General features: G+C 58.1%; 1 protein-coding gene across 4 annotated transcripts in view; it reads left to right on the forward strand.

Moving 5' to 3' along the window:
* Window positions 1-491: 491 nt before the first annotated feature.
* The window catches only part of SRC (SRC proto-oncogene, non-receptor tyrosine kinase), a 50,256-nt gene continuing 35,214 nt past the window's right edge, over window positions 492-15,533 (forward strand). The window contains exons 1-2 of one of the 4 annotated variants that reach the window (XM_047745417.1): window positions 494-688; window positions 1,338-1,470. The gene's annotated coding sequence lies outside the window, so the exon portion shown is untranslated. Of the gene's footprint in view, window positions 689-1,337; window positions 1,471-15,533 lie in introns of all 4 variants that reach the window. The other 3 variants (XM_047745418.1, XM_047745416.1, XM_047745419.1) reach the window with 3 other exon arrangements.

Consider the following 15,533-nt stretch of genomic DNA (forward strand, 5'->3'; position numbering starts at 1 on the left):
TCTGTGCCTCAGTTTCTTCATCTGTAAAATGGGGATAATCATCAGTCTGCCCAGCCTAGGTGTTGTTAGGAATAGATCCTAGAGTCGACCTGAGCTATTAGCCTGGTGCCTGGCAAGGAGTGAGGGCTTCATTAGCGCTGACATTATTATTATTATTATTATTATTATTATTATCATCGGTAATTGCGAAAAGTGGATTTGGGGTAAACAGGGTGGGTGGGTTGGGGGCTGTTAGGGAGGGCATTTTGGCTTGAGGGTCTTTTGGGGTCCCACAGGGTGGGGCGCTCTCACGGGGCAGGGTGGGGGCAGGATTTCTGTGCCTCCGACCCCGGCCCTGCCCCTCCCGGACCCCCGGCTCCGGTGGGGTGGGGGGGTCCCCATGTGGGTCTCTCCTAGGTCACCGGCGGGGAATCCGTCCCCGCACGCTTCCTCGTTCCTCCTCCTCCCGGCGGCCTGCCGGGCCCCTCCTCCCTGCTCGCGCGCTCCCTCCCTCCTCTTCCCCTCCCCGGGCCGCCTCCTCCTCCTCCTCCCTTTCTCTCTCGATCTGTCTCTCCCGGCCCGGAATCCATTCCGGCCTGGGAGCCGGAGCGGCCAGGCCGCCGTCTGCCCGACCCCTGGCTGTCCGGCGGTCTGCCCCTGCCACCCCGTGCGTCTGTCTGCCGGTGCGCCCGCCTACCGACCGGTCCAGGTGAGCCCCCCCCACCCCCCGCCCCTCCGCGGACCCCCGGTCCCGGCCGGCATGGGGGAGCCCCCGCCAGGGACCACCGTGGTGGCGGATCGCCGGGCCGCGGGGGGCTCCTGTCCACCCCTCCAACCTCCACCCCCGGGTCCGAACCGTGATCCCGGAGCGCTGGGCTGGCGCACGGGGACCTGCCCGGCGCGGCCTTTTGTTGTGATGCCGCGGGGGGAGGGGGCTGGGCGGGGGGCTCGGGGGTCCTGTCGGCGCGGGGACCACCTCCAGCTCACCCTTCTCCTGCGACCCCCTGAGAGCAGGAGCCAGGCCGAGCCCCCGGGCCAGGTCTAGGCCAAATCTGAAATCTGAGCCTGTCGGCGCCGCCTCTGGCCACGGCTGCCGGGCCTGGCGCCCCCGGCCGGGGATGGGAGGTGGAGAGGGGGCGGGTAGGGTGGGCCTGGGGGCGCAGAGCCAGGGGCGCGGGGCCCGGGCACCAGGACCTCCCTATCCTACTGGGGCTTAGGGTAGGGCCTGGTGCCGCCGGTCTGCAAGGGACTGGGCCACACTGTTGATCTGTGGTGCCCCCAGCCCCCCAGCCTCGCCCCTGGCAGGCCCAGCCTTGCCTGATCAGAAGTTGGCAAAAGTTTTGGGTTTTCTCCACCAGGCGGGGTCCATCTCTCTGCCTGGGCTTTGGCTGGGGGTGAGTTTGAGTGCCAACGGGGCCAACCACTTGCCCAGCTCTGTGTGGTCAGAGGACTGCCTACCCTCTCTGATCTCGGGGTCCGGATCAGTGGCAGGTGGGTCTGGCTGTGACTCCTGGGGAAGGATGGGGGTGGACAGAAGAGGCTCACCTGTGGGGTATCAGGTCTGCCTCTGGGGCCTTCAGGCTGAGCGGACAGTGGGCAGAACAAGTGAGGCTTGGCCAGGTGGGGTCCCCAAGTTTCAGGACCTCCACAATGGGGGCAGTGGTCCCTGGGTTACCTGCGGGGAGTCCAGGCCCAGCCACAGTGCCGCTGACATCAGACTTGGTTTCAAGAAGAGGCCAGGCTGGTCCTGTTCCTGACCCTCTTCTCAGCCCCCTGGCCAGGCAGACAAGACACCGAGACTTCCTGTCTCACTGGGTGACCTGGGCCAAGGGATGACCCCTCTGAGCCCCACATGTGGAATGGGGGGATCTACACGTGGGAACCTGGTATGTAGTAGGTGCTCAATAAATGAGCGCTTCACTGGATGAATTGCTTAAAGTGGGTGGGGCCGAGGGTGCAGGTCCTGTGGGACTCGTGTCCAGAAGAGGATGGATTGGTGTCCGGGAAGCCATCTCATCACCCCTTGAGAAGGAGACAGCTCCAGCACAGTCCTACCGGCCAGCAGCTGTGTAGCCTCAAGCCGCTCACAGCTTCCTCAGGCCTCAGTCATATTAGGTATAAAACAGGCTGAATGGAGAAACTGAGGCTCAAAGAGGGGAGATGAGTTGACCAAGCTCACACAGTTTGACCCCAGAGCTTCAGAGACCCCAGTCTGACTGCCCTTGTACCCCTCTCCAGTGTTGGGGGAGCAGGGCTTTCCCAGTCTGGGGCCGGGCCCACAACAGTGTTGGAAAAGACTGTCCTGATGGATGAGTGATCACATGGAAGCCGTGAGGCCCTTTTGGTGGAGCAGTGATGTGGTGTGCCTTGGTGATGTGGTCTTTCCACACAGGGAAGTGATTTACAATGTGTCACCTCTCTCAGCTGACTGCCTGCCTAGGCCCTCCTGGGTGGCCCCTGGACTTTTATCCTGAAGGTGTCCCTGCCAGCGTTGCCCTCTCCTCTCTGAGCTGCTTATCTGTTCTTGCTCTTGAAAGCTTAATTTCAGGCCCTCCTCTTCCAGGAAGGCTCCCTGGCTCTGCCTCCTCTCCCCAGCCTCTTCCTGGAGCACGAACTCTCTCCAGCTCACAGCATTGTGCCTGCTTTGGCTTCTTCCCTGATTGTGACCTGGTGGGTAGGTGGGGGGATGTCTGGCTCCCCTAAGCCCCAGGAGCCAGGGAGTAGATGGTTCAGTGACCTGCTGACAACTACCCCCTCACCCCAAACCCCTAGTCCTCAGTTGACCCCATTTTCCCAAACCTGCTTATATGCAAATATCCATGACCCTGTATGAGCTTCTGCTGTATACTAGGAGCTTCTAACTCAGGCTGAGCAGTGTGATGATGGGGTTAGTAGTGGGAGTTGTAGGAGGCATCAGTCAGGAGGCTTCCAGGAGGTGGTGCTCAGGGAGAGCAAGAAGTTTGCTCAACAAAGAAGGAGGGAGGGTGTTCTTTCTTCCCTTCTATTCAGACACTTCCCAGGGCCTCTGGGGTTGTGGAGTTTGGTCAGTCTGGGTAGGTCCTTGCTGTGGAGTTGTGAACAGGTCCCCGGCCTCTCAGATATTTGAGTCTAGAGCGTGAGCCAAGTAGCAAACAAGTTGCCAAATAAATTAATATATAATCACAGATGCGATAAGGGCATAGAGAGAGAGGCGTGGGATGCAGGGGAATCTAGAAGGAAGTATGTAGGAGCTGGCCAGTCATGGAGCTAGGGGAAGGGCTTGCCAACCAGAGGGAACTGCATGTGCAAAGGCCCTGAGGTGGGGGAGTGTGTCTTGTTATGGAGAAACAATGGGAAGGCCTCTGAATCTAAGAGTGTGGAGAATTAAGGAAAGTGGGTGAAAGGTGAAGTGGGGGGTGTTATGGGGGTTGTTATCAGCAGGCCTGGATGATATGGGGCTGTGTGGGCCTTGGGGAGGAGTTTGACCTTCATCTTCACACAAGAGGCTAATCGGTGTCCCCTGTGTGAACAGCCTCATGCTGGAGGCAGTGGGTACGGAGCTGTTCAAGGCACCTGGTAGGAATAAATCTGTGGGCTGGACTCCAAGCATTCTGTGGGGGCCTAGATCAGGAGTCAAGAGGAGGAGGCATTTGAGGCTGGGCTTTGAAAGTGGAGTAGGAGTTCACTGGCAGGAAGGCAGGAGAGCAGGGCAGCCAGCTGTTGGGGTGGTGCCGGGGCGGCCGGAGGCTAGCAGTGAGGTGGGAAGCAGGCAGCTGGAGACCAGAGGTATGATAAGGGTTCAGGAGTCACACGGGTCTGTGTTTGAATTCTGACTGTCTGTGCTTGTCGTATATCTTTGGGTCATTCGCTGTAACCTTCTGAAACTTAATTTTCTTCGTCTTGAAAATGGAGACAATAAATATCTCCCTATCAGCTGACAGTTAAAGGAGGGCTGTACAGCCCCAGTGCATGGGGCCAGCAGATGCTTAGGGAGGGGGACCTGCCTTGAGTGGTATTCTACTGGGTGGCTCAGTGGGCCCAGTGGGTCTGGCATCGTTGTCTGTGTGGTGAAGGCTTTAAGCAGATGAGCTCGTGGAGTCTGAAGGTGCTGGTCTGGGCGGGAGTGGCCTGGGAAAGCCTCCCGTGTGCTGGGGGATTTGAGTCCTGCTCTGCCCTTTCTGTGCAAGGAGGCTCAGCTGGGGAGAGCACTACTGGTCTGCCTCCGCCCAGCTTCCAGAAAAGCCTGCCTTAGGTGAGATTGATCCATTTTCTAGATATAAATACTAAGACCCAGAGTGGAGAAGCCACTTTCTGCCTGGGTCGTGTGGCTCCCACACCTCTCTCTCCCCTTGGATCCCTACAGCCCTTTGCTCCTACCCCCCCACCGCTCTTACCCTCTTATCTCCACAGCTGACCACCCTGGTTTCCACTCAAGCCACTGGGCAGGGCAGGGGTGGGGGTGCGGGTACTTCCTCTGGGGCACCTCAGTTTCCTCATCTGTGAAGTGGGATAATATGAGTCATGGCTTCTAGGATGCCCCAAGGGGACTGAAATAAGGCATTTAGCACACATTGACTAGATGAATAGGGGTGGGGAAGACCCAGACCCTACTCAAGTCCTTCCTCCTCTGGCAGTGGACAACCCCTTCCTGTGACTCAGTTTCTGAAGCTACAAAGTGGGCCTGGGGCTCACCCTTGATAAGGTCCAAGGGAGAGTGGGATGAGATTGTATCTGCCTTTACCTGGGGGCTGGCCCTGCATCACAATTCGGTGAAAAGCAGGCCCAGTGCATGCTTCCTTCCCTGGTGGTCAAGGTCCCATTCCCACTGTATGTCCAGAGGAGCCTCAGCCTCGGTACACCTCCCCTGTGAAGATGGAATCTGCTAATTTCTCTCGGTGCCTCAAATCCACTGGATGCTCAGTAAGTGGGACATCTTTCTCCCTCCCCTCCCTCGTGGGGACTCAGATAGTATTCAGTCTTAGGATGGCCCAGGCCTGCGCTGCTGTGTTGAGAAGGCTTCTGAGGCCCAGTCTTGGCTTCCCGGGAAGGACTGCTGTAAGGGATTTGTAATGTCTGCTATTGGCAGATGATTTGAGCATGTTGTACACACGCCATGGGTTTGTCATGCCTGGTCTGTTCTGACCTTCTCTTTTCACAGATGGGGGAATTGAGGCCAGAAAGACCCAGGACATATTATCCAAGCTGGGAGGAAAAGGCCTGTCTCCTGTCTTTTGATCCAGGCCTCTCCCGACTCAGCCAGCCTGCCCCTTCCCACGGGACAGCTTGGGTGGGGCTGAGTCAAGGGGTAGATGAATGGGGAGGATCCCAGAGTCCACGGCCAGAAGCCAAACCCCCGTTCCCCAGCTCCCTGCTATAGGAGCTTGAGCAAGTGACATCCTTCTAACCTGGGCCTCATTCCCTCTCCTCCCAGCAGAACCACCCAGGGGTTTCCAAAATAAAATGAAGAGTGTCTCCTACTCTGGTCCTCAGTTTCCTGCTCTGTGTGGGGAGGACTTTTCCCTCACTGAGGCTGTGTGGTGGGGATCCTAGGTGGGGGGTGGTCCTCCAGGGCAAGCCTGACGGAGTCCTCTTTGAGCCCATGTGGGGCTGTTAGAGACTGTGGGAATGAGTCCTCTGGGTTCCCAGACCCGCTGGGCTGCGAGGCTGGCACAGGCTGACTCCTGGTGCTGGGGGTGGAGGTTGGGGTGGTGATGGTGTCTGGAAACTCAGCCCGTCTATTCAGGCCTGATTACCTTCCCTTGGCCTGCCTTTTACTCCATCTGATGTCGGTGTTCTCATGTCATGCCCCGTCCAGCCAGGTCACAGCAAGGTGGCCCATTCCATCCTTTGCCCCGGCGTGGGGTGGGCAGAACTTTTGTTACCATTACACAGGAAAGGAAACTGAGGCTCAGAGGGGACAAGGGCTGGGGCCACCATCTCCCAGCACAGCCCAGACTTCTGGCTACTGGATGATTTGTAACATCTGATTCCCACGGAGTGGGCACCCAGCTTGCCTGAAGTCTTTCCCAGGTATAGGGTTGGTGTGTCGCTGGGAGCAGGTGGTCCTGACTTTCTGGGCTTCTGGTTCTGGCTGATGGATCTCCATTCAGATCTGGAGTACTGGATCTTGTGGGAGCTCCCAGGTCCTTGGACTGATCTCATGTTTACTCAGTGGATATTGTGGCATAAAGGGAGTAGATGTAGCAAAAGGCTTTTGGAGCCCATTGGTTCTGGGTTCAAATATTGACTCTGCGTTTGCTGGGTAGGATTGTTGGAAAACAATTGCTTGGGGCCTTAGTGTCCCTGTCTGTGACACGGGGATGACAGTGCCAGGGCCAGCTTCGACAAGGTGGTGTGAGGGTCAGCTGGGCTAATGTATGGCTGCTTTGGCTGAGTCCGCACACGGCAAGTGTGCTTCATGGTTCTGAGTGCCTGTGCTTATGAAGGCAATTTCCTGACAAGGCGGGAATTCTGGATGGGAATTGTGGGCCAATTGATTGGGGGAATCCCCGGGGCTCCCACTGGTTGCTTGTGCCTGTGGCAGGCTTGTCCCATGGGATGTGGCTGAGGGGAAGGTTAACGAGAAACAGACTTTTTTTGTGACCGGGTGGATTGGAAATGACCAGCATCATCCAGCCTCCCTGAGCCTGGCTCCTGCCTCTGCCCACCTGTGACTCACCCACCTGTGGCTGCACCCCCATTTCCCTTGTACTCAGGTGGCACTTTAGCCTTTCAGAGTGCTTGGCTGTCTCCCTGTGTGTCTGTCCAGCCTCTGTGCCTGGCCTCTGTGGGCCCACTGCCCACTGACTGTCCCTCTCAATACCTGTCTAAGTGGCTAAGATACCTCTGCTTCTGGAAAGTTCTTAGTGACCACCCTCTGTGCCCCAACCTGAGTCCATTCGTTCCTGCTCTGTGCTCTGCTGCCTCTTCTCTGCCTTCCCTCATGGCTCTGACACATTCTGCCCTAGATGGCAAGTCGTGGGGTTCTTTTTGCCTCAGCGGGAACCATCGCTCTGGGTACCGCCCTTGACAGTTTACTAAGCGCTTGCCACAGCCCCCTTTGAGCATCCCCGGCAGGGCCAGGAGGGAGGTAGAACCATTGTAATCCTCTTCATTTGGCAGATGAGGAAACTGAGGCCCCAAGTCAGGGTCACCCCGGCTGGTCTCTCTGCTTGCAAGGATGGGACTAACCCCTCACCCACCCCATGAACCCACCATCTGCCGAGGTGGGAGCCCCTCTCAGAGCCCCATGAAAGGATTTGGAGGTGCAGAGAGGTTAAGTGACTTGTCTGAGGTCACATGGCCTGCAAGGCTGGCAGAGCGGGGAGGGTCCTTCTAGGACTCAGGGACAGGTTGTGCCCACGTTCCCATCCCTTCTGAGTGGAGAACGAGATGCAGCTGTGATCCTGAGGGAATGGTGACCAGCGTCCGGGGTTCCTTCAGAAGTCACTGGCGCCCTCAGCGCATGGTTGGGCCCTGGGTCTATTCCCAGCGAGTGCCTGCGTCTGGTCCTCCCAGCATCCCGTAGGGCCGCCGTTCTGGCCCCCTCTCACCTGACTGAGGCTCAGACAAGCAAAGAGACTTGCCCAAGGTCATGCAGTTCACAAATTTGCACCCAGGACCCTGTGAACTCTACAGGCCAGCCCCGCCTCATCCAGGCCAAGCCTTCCTCTGCCTCCTGACTGACCCCTGACTCTCCTACAGCCCCTCCCTGGCATTCCTCTCAGGGTGGCAAGGCCAGGAGACTGCTCTGGGAAGCTACCAGCCCCCAACCCCAGGGCTTCTCCTCTACCTCTGACTGCTGTCACCCACAAGCTGTGTGACTGTAGTGAGTCAGTTTACCTTTCTGTGTGTCAGCTTCCCTACCTCAAAAATGGGCCTAATGACCTATGTCATGGGCTTGTTCCAGGGATCAAGTGAGGTGCGCAATGCTGTCAGCAAAGCCAGGACATCGTACGCCCTCAACAAAGTTTAGCTGCTGTTTTCTTATCATTTGTATCAACTTGAAGAGGAAAGGGTTGACAGTCAGATGCTCCAGATAGGAAAACTGAGATTCAGAGAAAGGAAATAGCATCCACCAGGCCACAGAGAGATGTCAGGTTCCTGGGGGCAGATTCCACTTTCCAGATGGGGAAACTCTTCCCTCCCAGGACTCAGTTTTCTCATCTGTGCAGTGGGTTTGTGCCTATCGTGGGGGAGATAGTTCTGTCACGTCAAACCAGTGTGGTTTCTTAGTCAGCAGCCACCCTAGGGTGGGGGTTGGGGGAGGTGAGGGCTCTGGTCTAGTCTGGTGGGGGCTGTTCCCTGTGCACTCTGTCCCTGAATTATGCCAAATTCTCAAGGCTGGGCCTGCCTAGGAGGCTGAACCAGGCTCGGCCAGGCCTTTTGGAGGCCCTGTGGCTACCGGCATCCGGGTCCCACCATGTCAGCTGGTCCACCCGCCGCCTCTGTTGTATGCCCTGGGCAAGTGGCTTCTCTTACTGAGCCTCAGTTTTTCATTGGTGACATGGGGGCAGACTTCTTTCTTCACTGGGCTGCTGGGAAGACTGGATAAGCTCATTTTCTTCCAGATTTCTGCCCACACCAGGCTTAGAGAAAGGCCCCAGCTAGTGGTTATGGTTATGACCATGGGCAGGACTCTGGTAAGAAGGGGGAACAGCATTCTAGGCAGAGGACCCATGTGAGCAAAGGCTCAGAGTTAGGACAGTTTAGGGAACACCCTGCAGTTAGGGGAGGGTAAGTGGGAGTGGACTGCCATTTTCCAGGAATTGGACTGACCCCGAGGGGAGGGGGCAGGGTGTCAGCAGTGACTGTGGTGACATTGACCTTCCTGCCCTCCAAACTTCAGATTTCCTTTCAGAGCCTTGGGAGCAGCCACCTGTTCTCCCCACCCCCCCTCCCTGCCAGGTGTTCCCGAAGGCCCTGGAACCAGATGAGCCACAGTTCTATTTGGGGACAATTCTGCTGTTCCCATTTCTCTCCTGTGCCCTAGTTTTAGAAACGACGTGGGCTTGGTTACCAGTTGGCCATTTGCAGAAGGCACCCCCCACCACCACTCCGCCCATACCTTAGATCTGTGGGAAGCATGGCAAAATAGGGCTCATTACCGCCTCTGGGAGTTGTTCCTGGCCTCTGTCCCTGGGTTCTCTGGGTAGGGATTGGCAGCTGGACTCTTGATGACCCACTGCTGGTGTCTGGGCCTTGTGCTGGGGTCTGGAGACCCCAAGGGTTGCACCCTGGGACCAGCCCGTACAATGATCAGGGTCATTGCCGTACCACAAGGTGAGCACTGTAGGAACTGTGGCAGCCCATTACAAGGCCACCTTTAGAGGAGGTGCCACCTTTAGTCTTAAAGGATGAGCAGGAGCTCACAAGGGAAAAAGTGGTGAGGGCATGCCAGAAAGGAGAGCCTGGGTGAAGATCTGGAGGTAGGAACTCATCTGGTGGGTGCAGGCATAGCTTGGGAAGGTGGGGAGTGTCAGCTCATGTACAAGGTAGTTAGAAGGTGACTAGACTAACCAGGCAAGACCTCAATACCTTGCCAGGCTTTGCTGAGGCCTCCTGCTGAAGGTATGAAGGGAAGAGATAGAGAGGGTCAGACCCCGCTCTTCAGTGCTCAGTTACTGTTGCCAAGTGAAGGTAGTCCAGGGAGGCTGGGGTTCCAGATAGGGATCAAGAACCCCTATCTGGGGCAGAAGGTAGAGGCTGGTTTGGGGCCTTAGAGGGAGCAGACCAGGGAGGACTTCCTGGAGGAAGTGGTGCATAACATACCTGAAAGGATGGGATAGTTCTCTGTGGGGAGATGGACATTGAACCAAGGCCTGAAGGTGTGGGATGAGCAGCTCCTCTTGTTGGACCCCAAGAAGTGGTGGGGTTTTGACTTGAGAGGTGTTGGTGCCTGTCCACGGAGAGCCCTGAGCACCTGCTCGGGGAGTCTCTGTGCTGTCCCTGGGCCTGAGGAGAGGCTGCTGGGCACAACTGATTCATTTGGCATTGTGGCTTTTGTGAGGTGGCCCTGTAGAGAAGGTGGGCACCGGTCAGACAAATGGGAGGCCTGGGATTGATGGGGGAGCAGCAAGGTGAGGGGTGGGGTCCTCAGCCCCTGCTCTGCCTGCCTGGACATCCTTTCCCTGCAGAAGCCCGCCTGGCAGGAAGTGGTGGAGACGTGTTGGGGCCTGGCTGGCCGATTCTGAAGGTGCCTGAGACATGGGTTGGGCATGGGGCAAGGGCTCTGGGTTCAGGGCCCAACCTCCCTGCCTTGTTGGCAAACCTTGCCAGGGCAAAGGTCTCCCTGCTTGGGTGCAGGGCTAGGCATGGTTGTCCATTTCTGCCTTCAGAAAGGCCCCTCCCCCCTCTTGAACCCAGAGGGTCTGTACTCTAGATGAGGTGGGTTGAGAACCATGGCTGAAGATTCTGGTACCAGATGGGCATGGGTTTGAAACCCAGCTTTGTTTTCTGTGGGCCAGGAGACCTTGGCAAAGTATCTTTGCCATTCTGCGCCTCAGTTTCCCCATCCGCAAAATGGGAGTCACCCTAGAGTCTCCTAGGGCTGAATGAGATTTCAGAGGACTGTGCCCAGTACTGTGCCCGCCCCTGGGGTCTGGCTTTTGAGCCGTTGGCCGGGCTGACCAGGGTGGTGGGACCTGCTGGGCGGCTAAGGGGTGGCTTCTGGTCTGCCTGGGCTCAGCAGAGGCACTGAAGACAAAGCCCCTTTGTGGTGGGACAGATGGAGCCTGGGAGCCCCCGTCTTCGGGCCACCCGCCCCTCCTCCTCATCCAGTTCCCCCGGGGGAAGGAACTTCCTCAGACAGAGAAGATGGGAAATGAAAGTTGGGCTGTGCAGGAGGAAAGGCCAGGCTGGCTGCAGCTGCAGAGACCAGAGCCTGGCTGGTGAGCTTGGGCGGATCCCTCCCTTCTCTGGGCCACCTTCTCAGGGGACTGGGCAACCTTGGCAAGTCCCAAGCCCCCTGTGTGTGCCCTGTTCACTTATCCATACATCCATCCATCCACATATCCATCTGTCTATCCATCCGTCCATCCATCCATCCGTCTGTCCGTCCGTCCAGCCATCTATCTGTCCATCCATCCACCCACCAATCCATCCATCCACCCACCCATCTGTCTATCCATTTGTCCATCCATCCACCCATTCAGTAATTACCAGATATCCACCCCATGCTAGGTCCTGTGCTTTCGGCTAGTGTCCACTCTGGCCGGGTGGTAGCCAGGCATCCCGGCTGGTGACTGTTTCTCCTGTTCCACGTGCTGTAGACATTCAGCTGTGAGACAGGAGTGGTCCCTGTATCCCTCAGCTGTGCATTCTCGCCGTGAGCTGTGTCATCAGAGCTGTGGGCCGTGCTAGGAAGGAGAAGTTGAAGGTCTTTGCCTGGGCTGGGGGAGGTCAAGAGAGGCCTTGTGTGAGGAGGTAGCTTTTGAAATGAGACTCAGAGAGAGGGCAGAGCTGGTTGGGTGTGTTGCCATTTAAACAGGTGGCCAGGAAAGGCCCTCTGAGCCTGTGACATCTGAGTAAAGCACCTGAAGTAAGTGAAGGAGGGAGGTATGGACGGGTCTGGGACCGCGTGCTTTGGGCAGAGGGAGCAGCAGGGGCAAAGGCCCGAGTGTGTGTGTGCCCCGGGTTCTCAGGGAAAGGGGAAACAGCAGACAGTGTGAGCAGATCAGAAGGGGGTGGGCCTGGGAGAGTCCTCTGTAGGCCATGGGAGGTCCCTGGGAGGACTTTGTCCTTTGTGTTGTTGGGGCTGTGAAGCAGGAGCGGTGATTAAGACTGACATTCCAGAAAGGCTCTCTGCCCCCAGTTGGCCAGCTTGGAGGAGGAGACTGGGCTGGGACTAGGGGGGTGGCCATGGTGAGAGGAAGTGGCTTCAGGATGTGTTTGGGGGTGGGACCAACAGGACTCGTTGCATGGGGGCAGGGGGAGTCGTCTCTCCTCTCTTGGGCTGCTGGTGATGAGGGCCCGAGTCCCCGTCACAGACAACTGTGGTTTCTGGTTTATGATCGTTTCCTCTCCCCAGCCCATCTGGAGGCACAAATTCCCAGTGCCTCCTTCACCTCATCCTGAGGGCTGGACTGAGCTGTCCAGTTCCTACACATGAGGTGAAATCGTCAAGACCCTGCCCATTTTACAGATAAGAAAATCGAGGCTCAAAGTGGTATACCCACTGCCTGAGTTACACAGCCAGGCAGGGTTGGCGCTTGCCCTCTCAGGACTCCGTGGATCTGTGGATCTGGGGACTATGGATCCTGCCTCCCCAGTTCCAGCTCCAGATTTCTGGGGGTACCCGAGATTTCTTTCCTGCCCTGAACTACCTTGGGGAGAGAGAGGCTGCTCAGTGCGACCTCTGGTGTGGGGTCAGGAGCCTGGGCTCTCCCTGGCCACGTGACCTGGACCTTGGTTTCCTCTACTGGGGGTCCCTAGCTCCTAGCGGTGCTGGGAGGACCAGACAAAGCGAGGCATGTCAAGTGCCAGGCCTGATGACAGGCATACAGTAAACATGAAGTAATCAGCAGGTAGTTTTATTGTTGTTGTTTCTGTGGGGAGTAAGGACATGTGTGTACGTCTGGCCTCTGGCTACGTCCACCCACAACGCGGGGCTTTGGGGCAGACCTGCGGTTGCCCGGTGGTGTCTTCTAGGTGACTCCGCACCAGAGGACTGAGGGTTGTCCTGGTCCCTGGGGAAGCTGGCCACGGGGCAGCTAGGGACAGAGTGGGGTTTTACACTGCCTGCTGCCTCGGCCCGCTCCTGCGCCACTCACTTCCCGGCCTTGCCCTTCCCTCTAGGGCTTCTAGGCTGTGGGCAGGTGGAGGCAGGTCCTAGCGGGAAGGGATCCTGCCCTCTGCAGGGCGGGGCAGGGCCTGGAGTCGGGAAAGAGGTCCCCTTCCTGCCCAGGAAGAAATCCGAGAGCGGCAGGAGCTGGCATGGTTCTGTCTCTGTGGGGCTGGGGTTAGTGGGAGCTCCAGGGTCCACTTAGCCTTTGCCTTCCCTGGGCTGCGGGTCCTGCCCCCAGCATCACCCCTGCACCCCTCGGCTGGTGCCAGCCCGAGCCTGCAGCCCCCGCTCCACCCCGGCTGCACTGGCGGAGCCGGTTTGAGGCCTGCCAGCCCCGAGCGTGTCTGCTCCACGAGTATGGGACCAGACGTGTTGTGGCAGCCCTGGCCCATGGATGGTCCCTGGCCCCCTTCCCTTGCTCACTCAGCAAACATCCCCTGGTCCCCATTCTGTGCCTGAACCTCGTTCTATGCCTGGGCCCGTGCTGGGTGGGGCTGGGGGCCTGGAGTTGTCTCTGGCTTGCCCACTGCCCTGTGTAGGTCAGGGAGGTCAGAAGCCCGGCCACAGGGACCCCTCAGGTGGTGGTAGGAGATGGGGCTGGTTGGGGTGTAGGCTGTGGGGCAGGACAGACCCAAGACTGAGGCCTGTACCTCTTCATTGTTCCAGGCCCTGGGTGGGACCCATCCATCCTTCCCTCCCTCCCCCTGTCTCTTCCTCCCTCCTTCCCTCCATCCCTCCCTCCTTGTACTGGAGTTTGTGAAGGGTCAAGGTGGGTAGGTGGGGAGGCCCTGGAGGAGGGGGCTGCACGTGCCAAGCCTGAAGGCCAGACGGTGGTGGTTACATGGTTATGAGTTGAGGGTAGGGCTGAGGGGTAGGGAGGAGGGAGAAAGCAGCGGGCCTCCATCCTGCGAGCCGCAGGTGGAAGCTTTAAGGCCCATCTTGCCCATCATCAGCCTCAGGCTCAGAGGCTCCTCCCTTCGGGTCTGACAGAGGCATCATTTCATGGGTTAAGTAAAGGGAGAGCTGGACGTCCCAAAGCCATGCATCTGGGGTGGGGGGCCACCTGTGTGTGGGCCTTGCAGTTGGGGGAGGGGATGGAGCTCAGGGTTGACTGTGTGGAGGGGACCAGGCCACCAGGTGCTCCTGCCCACTCGTGTCCCTTGCGGAGTTCCTGCCTGGGTGTGGCAGCGAGGAGGGGGCACTCTGTGTTCCCAGAGCAGAGAAGCAGAGCTGCTGGCAGGGAGTCATGAACACTGTGAGCCCCTGAGTACAGTGGGCAGAGGCTGCTGGCTGCCAGTTGTCCCCCCAAGGCCCGTCCTCCAGCCAGGGTGGGGCAGTTGGCAGCCCGGAGGGGTCGACCTTGGAGAGGCCTGGGGAGAACAAAACTTGAAGCCTCAGTGGCACGGGGTGGCGGTGGGGTCGGGAGTGGTATCTGCTAAGGAAGCCTTGGCATGCCAGGGCGTCTGTCCAGGTCCAGACACCGGGCCTCAAGATGGGGTGTGACTTGCTTAAGATCACACAGCGATTCTGACTGAAGACTTTCACCCTCCCCGTGCCCACACCCTTGGTCAGGGGCCAGACTCACTTGGCTCTGTGATGCCGGTCTGGGCGCCCCCTGCCCCAAGCCTAAGCTCTTGGTCTGTGAAGGGGGACGTCTCACAGAGGCTCCCTAGCATGGGCACTGTGGTCTCCTGGCCTGTGGGCTGCCCTGCTCACCTGCTGGCCTGGCTGCCCGGCCTAGGCTCTAGGGTAGAAGCCAGAGTAGGGTTGAGGGGGAACCTCACCAGCCCCAAGATGCTCCCATGGGCAGGAGGACCCAGCAGCAGCTTTCCAGTGACTGATCTCTTAGGCCTTTGATATGGGGGATGGTGGGAAGTGGACATGGGAACACTGGAGCCACCCACTGTGTGCCTGTCTTTTTGCCCATTTTGCTGCTGGGGAGACTGAAGCTACAAACTGAACACTGACTGGCTCCCTTCCTTTCTCTTAATGACCCCACCTTTAGGCCTTTGCCCAAGTAGGCCCTTCTGCCTGGATCATACTTCCCCTGCCTTTTTTCACACACTGCCCAGCCTTTCGACCTCAGCTGTGATGTCCCCTCCTCTTGGAAGTCCACCATGGTTTAGGATCCTTCTTGTCCCTCCAGCCTGCTGGAGCTGGAGGTTACTGTGCTCTGATAGGATCACTGTGTGATGAAGACTCACTAACCTTACCTGCCCCATCACATACCCTTAGGGGCCTGAGAAAACTTTCATGGTCTCCCCTCTCAGTTTTTCAGACGTTTCTGATCTAAATTGCCAGACTTATCCCTCTCAGACCTCTTCAGGCCTGGCCCAGACACCAGCAGTGACCCAGTTAAGCTGGGACCCACACAGTCCAGACCTCTCACGCAATAACCCCCTGTACATCTGGCCTTCCTGCCTCAGGATCTTGGCACATGTGGTGCCAACCCTCCTAGACTGCCCTTCCCATGCTTCCTAATAGGTCCTGTGGAGGCAGGATGGGCTTTGGTATCGCCTGGATCTGTGTTGGCATCTGGGTTTCCACTTCCTGGCTTGGCAGCTTCCTGGAGACTTTACGTCCTCACATGTGACATGAGTGTGGCCATGGCTCAGTTCAGGGCTTTTGGGAACATTTGAAGGGGTAGTGTGAACCTTGGGAGGGAGGTTGGGGGAGGGGAACGTGGCCATCAGCATGCCCCACCCACCCCTCCAGCCTGCACTGGATCAGCCGATGGCACTGAGTTCTGCTGAGGGAGCCAAGGGGGCCCTAGACCCTACCAAGAAGAGCC

Source organism: Lutra lutra, chromosome 9, assembly GCF_902655055.1.
Source record: "Lutra lutra chromosome 9, mLutLut1.2, whole genome shotgun sequence".
Taxonomy (NCBI): Eukaryota; Metazoa; Chordata; class Mammalia; order Carnivora; family Mustelidae; genus Lutra; species Lutra lutra.